A 6,351-nucleotide genomic window follows, 5' to 3' on the forward strand; every position below is an offset into this window, starting at 1 on the left:
GGGTGCCACTTTCTGTCCAAAACACAGAGAAAACAAGTCCTTATGAGATCTTCAGCTTATTCTGGACGCCGTCCTTGATGGCGCTGCTGGTATTTCAGACAAATCTTTACGCTCAGCAGCAGGGCAAGCCGCACACACCCACCACATTGGAAGAAATGCTTTCGTTTTTGGGGCTCAATCTCCTGATGGGAATCAAAAGAAGTCCAAGTTACCGGGATTACTGGTCTAGTGCACCTGACATGTATGATCCTTTCATGTCGAAAGTTATGCCTGACAACAGATTCGGCTGGCCTTTATCACACCTGAATCTGAATGATAATATCTTGCAGACAGTGAGGGATCATCCCAACTTTGACAAGCTCTACAAAGTCCGTCCACTCCTAACTGAACTATCAAAAACCTTCGCGGAGAATTACTTGCCCACCGAGCTGCTCGCCATCGATGAATCGATGATAAAGTTCAAGGGAAGGGGCTCGTTGAAGCAGTACATGCCAAAGAAGCCTGTGAAGCGTGGCTACAAGGTGTGGATGCTTTGTGCCAGCAATGGCTATAACCTAAAATTTGATATTTACACCGGTAAATCTGAGAGCTGTGTTCAGAAGGAGCTAGGTGCACATGTTGTGAGGAAGTTATGTCATGACCTTGTGGCCAAGCAGCATCGTGTTTTTTTCGATAATTACTTTACGAGCTACAACCTCCTGAAAGACCTTCTGCACGATGGGACCTCACTCACACTCACTGGCACTCACTCGCACTCAAATCCCCTATACCCCCCATCCCCCCTCCGTCCCCCACTACCCCACCCCATGAGCGACGGTCCAGCCCCGCCCTGTCGATCCAGCTTGCGCTGGCGGCTAGGGGCCAGGAGCTGCTGGCCGTATATGGGTCCCGAAACCAGGGAACCACCCCGTCCGTCGTCTGAGAAGACGCCGTCATTTTGAGCTCAATAAATGTTCTCTCTCTCTCTCTCTCTCTCTTTCTCTCTCTGTACGATGGCATTTACGCATGTGGGACAATGAATTCCAATAGAAAGAACTTGCCATGCTTGCAGGCTGACAAATCAATGAAAAGAGGCTACAAAGACTGGAGTGTCAGCGACGACAGCGTCTGCTGTCTAAAATGGAAGGACAAGAGGACTGTTTATTTGCTAACGAATTTTCATGACCCTTCTAATAAAGTTTAATTGACATTGACAGGAAAAACAAGGATGGGACAGTGAGCAAGGTGTGCTGTCCGGCGGCTTTGCAAGATTACAACCATAGCATGAATTTTGTAGACAAATTTGATAAGCGCAAAGCGCAATGTGAAATAGACAGAAAATAACGGAAGTGGTGGCACAGAATCTTTTTCCACCTACTGGATTGCTGTGTCGTGAATGCTTTTCTCGTACACTGTGAACTCGAAGGAGTTGAGCACTTTACCATGAAAGATTTCCGGAGAAGTGTGATTGCATCTCTCACAGCGGAAGCCCAGGTTTGTAAAAGGGGCAGGTTATCAAACGCAAACAACAACACAGTGCACATAAAAAAAAAAAAAAAATCTAAGCCACATGTGGATACGGCCATACGTCTATAATAGTTTACAGCAAGCACCAGCCAAAAAGATGCACGAAGCGGAGGTGTGGTATGTGCAGCACGAAATCCCAGCCTTCGAGAACGACATGGATGTGTGAGACATGCAACGTTCCATTGTGCCTGAGGGGAAACAAGGACTGTTTTGCAGCATTCCACCGAAAGTGACTGACACTTGCTGCACGGTTGTCACCTCAGGTGACCACCTCATTTCTTCTGAACCAATGTGCCAATTTTTTTTCCCGCGTTATAAAAGTCATTTTTGGACGAAAGCTAATCTGTATTTTCAATAAAATATTGTTTCCCTCCAATAATAAAGTTGTGTGCATGAAAGAGTGCTAAAATGCTTTGCGTGGACGATATCAGCGCTCTTTCTGGATTTACTGGGTACTTAAGAGCAATATTTCTTTTACAGTAAAGCTGTATATGGCTAAGGCTCCATGTATGTTTCGTGTTTGTGCATCAACAATAAAAAATACACCTTGGTGAGCGTTGGCCGATCCCGAAGATAGTGCAATACCGGGCCGACCCGCGGCGGAGGAGGAGCAGGCTTCAAGCACTCCGCCCCTAATAATAAATAATAACAAATTAAATAAATAAATCAAGATGCATTGCTTCAAGTAGATGGGTATACTGGAAACGTTTGTGAACGCCACATGGACTCACGAGCAGGTGGCGTTGCCATATACGCAAATGACAAAATGTATGTATAGCCATACACCGTTGACTCGCAAGAGGACAATGCCACCGAAGGTGGGGATGTCTGTGCTGTACTAACTAACCCTAACGACGTGATTGTGATATCCACTGTGTATATATCTTAAGGCACATGCAAGTGTGATATCGAGAAGTTCATGACCATGCACTTTGCGTGGGTTGACCGTGATGACACTACCCCTGTGATCATTGTTGGAGACTTCATTGTGGACATTTAAAAACCAGACAAGAAACTGTTCACTCAGTTTGTGCTATAGAAGAGTTTGGTTTGAAGTGCCGCACCAATCCGAGTCACTTAACTACTCAACAACGGTGGTGTATAGATTTAACCTTGGCCAAGAGTCTGTCTAAGGTTGTAACCGAACCAATGGGTGTACATCACAGTAATCACAAAGCTAGATTTAACTTTGGCCAAGAATCTGTCTAAGGTTGCAACCGAACCAATCAGTGTATATCGCAGTAATCACAAAGCTATCGTCACTACCATTACCAAATGTGTACCCTTGTCTAAGCCTGTGTGATGTGCTACCGCTTCGCTGGTCACCTACCTTCACAGAGTGGAATGGCTCCTCAATTTTTTTTAAACCGCATGAAACGTATCTTTTAACTCTGCACCTTTAACTTATATTTAAGATAGCTTATCTCTAACTTTTACATGTAATTATTACTTGTAATCTATTACATTTTTTTGCAGTTTTGTAATTTAACGATTACATTCCTTACTCGGCAACGCTCACTGTAATTCGGTTACATTTTCAGTAACCAATTACATGTAATTATTTACTTTATTGGTGAGACAAGCTGTAATAGGTGAGGCAATTTGAGGAACCTGAATTTGGCGGTAACTACAGTAGAACGCCCGAGATGGTGCCACGCAGCAGCCTAGTGGATGAACGTGTTCATACGGGCAAACCCGGGAGCTCAATATTTGTTTCCTCATGTTAATTCTCCACCAGATGTTGGCCGACGAATTAAAGAGGCGCTTGTATGTCTCGATAGCGAAGGCCACTTAGGACGTTATTGCCAGGATATCACATATGGACGGTTTTTACAGCTTTCCATTGGCCCAACCGGGAGGGTCTAGTTCAAAACGCGTTGCGCGCCACAGGGAACCAAATGCTGAGTAACGACAATCTTGCGCGCAAGATGTCCGTACGTTACAACACAGCCCTGCTTCCCAGCCCGCACATACAGTGAGTTTTTAGTGCCGCTGCTGATGACTTCACGACAAAAACGAGAGAAGATGACCGATGAATTCTCTCTCTCTTTTTAAAGCTCTTGTTCGTAAATGTAAGCAAAGTATGACGCGCTGCAGAGGGCGCATTGAATGTGCCAGGCCAGCTCGTTCTGTTTACGTTATCTGTGCAGTGTTACTAAAATTTCGGAGGAAAGCAACGTAGAAATTTTCGATTACATTTGAATAATTACTCAATTACTTTCGTAATTGGTAACTTTAATCAATTACATTCTTGAATGAAGTAACTGTAATTGTAATCAGCTACTTTTTTCTGTAACGTGTACAAGTCTGGTTTTGTACCAGCGGTAACGCAGGCAGCAATCGCTTACCGTTCATTATCGTTACCGGAAATCGGTTACCTTTCACTGCCGGCTATTGGCAACCCGGCACTGGCGGTTGGGCTTGTGCTCGCATATAGCGGAAAGGTGTACATGACGAACGGTCGTAAGCACTGGCACTTGTGCTGCAGCTCATGCGGATGAAGCTCGCACATAGTCTTATCCCGCACCTTCAAGTCTCTGTCGCAGTTGACGACAGATCACGTCTTCCCTCTTCTTTTTCACATTTTAAATAAATAATACTAAGTGATCCCCGGCCTCTCGGCGGAACGTTGCTGGAGCGGCCGGCGACGGCTGATGCCTGCTTTCTCCCGGTTCAGAAGGCGTTCAATGGCAGCGCGCCTGTAGCGGCCCCTGGTGCGCGGTGCGCAGGCTGCTCACTGTAAAAGGTAGATACAAAACTGCTGCGACGGGTGGTGTTCGGCATGTCTGCTAGCCACCGTATGTCTGCTGAAGAACTTACGCTATAAGCTTTATCAGACCAGATTCAACCCAGACAGACGTCGACGAGTGCGGGCAGACGGCATGCAGGGGGGTATTCTGTAAGAGTCCACCTAGTGGACTGTCCACTTCGGCTGTCGCCATTGGTTCCAGCACCACGAGCACGAAGGAGACTGGATGGCACCTTCGCGCTCGTAGTGCTGGAACCAATGGCGACAGCCGAAGTGGACAGTCCACTAGGTGGTGGACTCTTACAGAATATACCCCCCCCCCCCCCCCCCCCCCCCCCCCAGTGTAACCGCGAGACTTTGGTTTTTCCACTGTGCAAGGCGGCTTCGGGGTGCATTCGGTCTGTGGACGGAGCGACGAAACCGAGCGTCCGCTCGCTGCGCAGCAATACCGGCTCCAGCTAACGCTCGTGCGGATGGTGAATATCGGACAGCTAATGCGCACGGAGTAAACCTGCCATTAACTAGGAGATGAATCAGTCCGAACTTTAGCTTTTGCTTCATACAAACGCAATGAACACTGTAGTATGGACCAGTGCTGACGTAACCTGCGGGACACAGCACAAATTTGCTGGACCGATACCACCACGAGGTTCCTCCGCGGGGCGATGTCGATATCTCGCAGGCGCTGTTGGCAGCCTCAAGGTGACTCGGCGGCCGGCGCTCCCAGCCATTCCGGGTTCAACGAGTGCTATCGCCAACGGCGAAACAGAAGCGGCATCCAGGGGAGCCGTTATCATTTTTTTTTACTCTCCACTGACCAGCGCGGAGAAAGTGTATCGCTCGGGGAGCGTAAGCTTTGCCCGCGGGTGAAAATCGAGGGTTGAATTATTATACAACCTCTAATTTACGGCGCGGCCCCCGCCCAGGAGTGACCTCGACGTTGCAGAGACGATGCTCGGCTGGACACTCGCCGCGACGGGCTCCTCAGGGCGCGGGGGAACGATCCAGTGTTAGAGCTGGCTAAGCAATAAGCGACAAAAGACGCGCGGCCTGGTTGGCCTTGGCTCACTTGTCTGCGGCCATCCCTGGGGGCTGTATCCAGGGGCAGCCTTTGAGGCTTGCTTTAGGGTGGGTACTGCTCCGATCGTTTAATCATCCTTTCACTTTAGCTGGCTGAATGAGGTGCATTCGTCTGCGTGAAAATTGAAAGAAAAAGAGCGCCCGGCGCTTGATGGCGCCACTGAATTGTCTGAAAGACCGATACACCACCAACCTGCATGCATCGACAAGTCTGGTCAGCCGATTGGCGTTGCTGGATAAGTGCAGTGCATTCTGAATGACCAGGCAATGCTGCGCTGGGTTTCTCCCGCTTCAGCTCAATGATCTGCGCATCTCATGCATCTCACCAATGGATCTAAACTGGAGAACAGTGGCATATTGTTTACGAACGTTTGTGATCAGCTGACTTACTGTTGCTGTTTGCTTAAGCGTTCACGGTGCATAGCGCAATAGTAGACAAGAACTCCGTTCCTGTAACGGTGACTCTGCGTCTGCGCATAACACTCAGAGTTGCGGTTTTGGGTATGCACAGTGACATACGGATCTGGGGCCGTATTCAGAAAGATTTTCGTTTGTAAGTGTTCTTTTACATTGGCTTGCCGCCTTCGTTAATAATGTGCTCAGCATCGGGATTGGCTGGAATTTGCTCTTACGAACAATTCTAGCGTATAAGTGCTTTAAATGAATTCGGGCCCTGGAGCTCAACCCGAAATGGGTACGTATTCTCGGACGATCACTTTCAGCGATACTATTGCTTTCGCGTGACGTAGTGCTGAACCAGTGAATCAGCTCATGCGGTTTCGCTAAACCAGCCAATAAGCACACACTGAAAGCGATATCGCCGAAAGCGATCGTCCGAGAATGCGTCTCATGGTTTTCGTGTCTTTATTCACTCTGCCTCCCGCAGCCGCCAGCATTACTTATCTGCTACGTAACCATGCATGCGCTGGCCTCGCACTATGGCGTCGGTATTTAGGATTCCCCCCCCCCCCCCCCTTTCTCAGCTGTACGAGATCAGCAAGGGACCTGGGGTGCTA

At 48.3% G+C, this 6,351-nt stretch overlaps 1 pseudogene; it reads right to left on the minus strand.

Moving 5' to 3' along the window:
- Positions 1 to 2,057: 2,057 nt before the first annotated feature.
- On the minus strand, positions 2,058 to 2,216 carry LOC119437925 (U2 spliceosomal RNA; annotated as a pseudogene).
- Between the last annotated feature and the right edge of the window lie 4,135 nt (positions 2,217 to 6,351).

This window comes from Dermacentor silvarum, chromosome 1, assembly GCF_013339745.2.
Source record: "Dermacentor silvarum isolate Dsil-2018 chromosome 1, BIME_Dsil_1.4, whole genome shotgun sequence".
NCBI lineage: Eukaryota > Metazoa > Arthropoda > Arachnida > Ixodida > Ixodidae > Dermacentor > Dermacentor silvarum.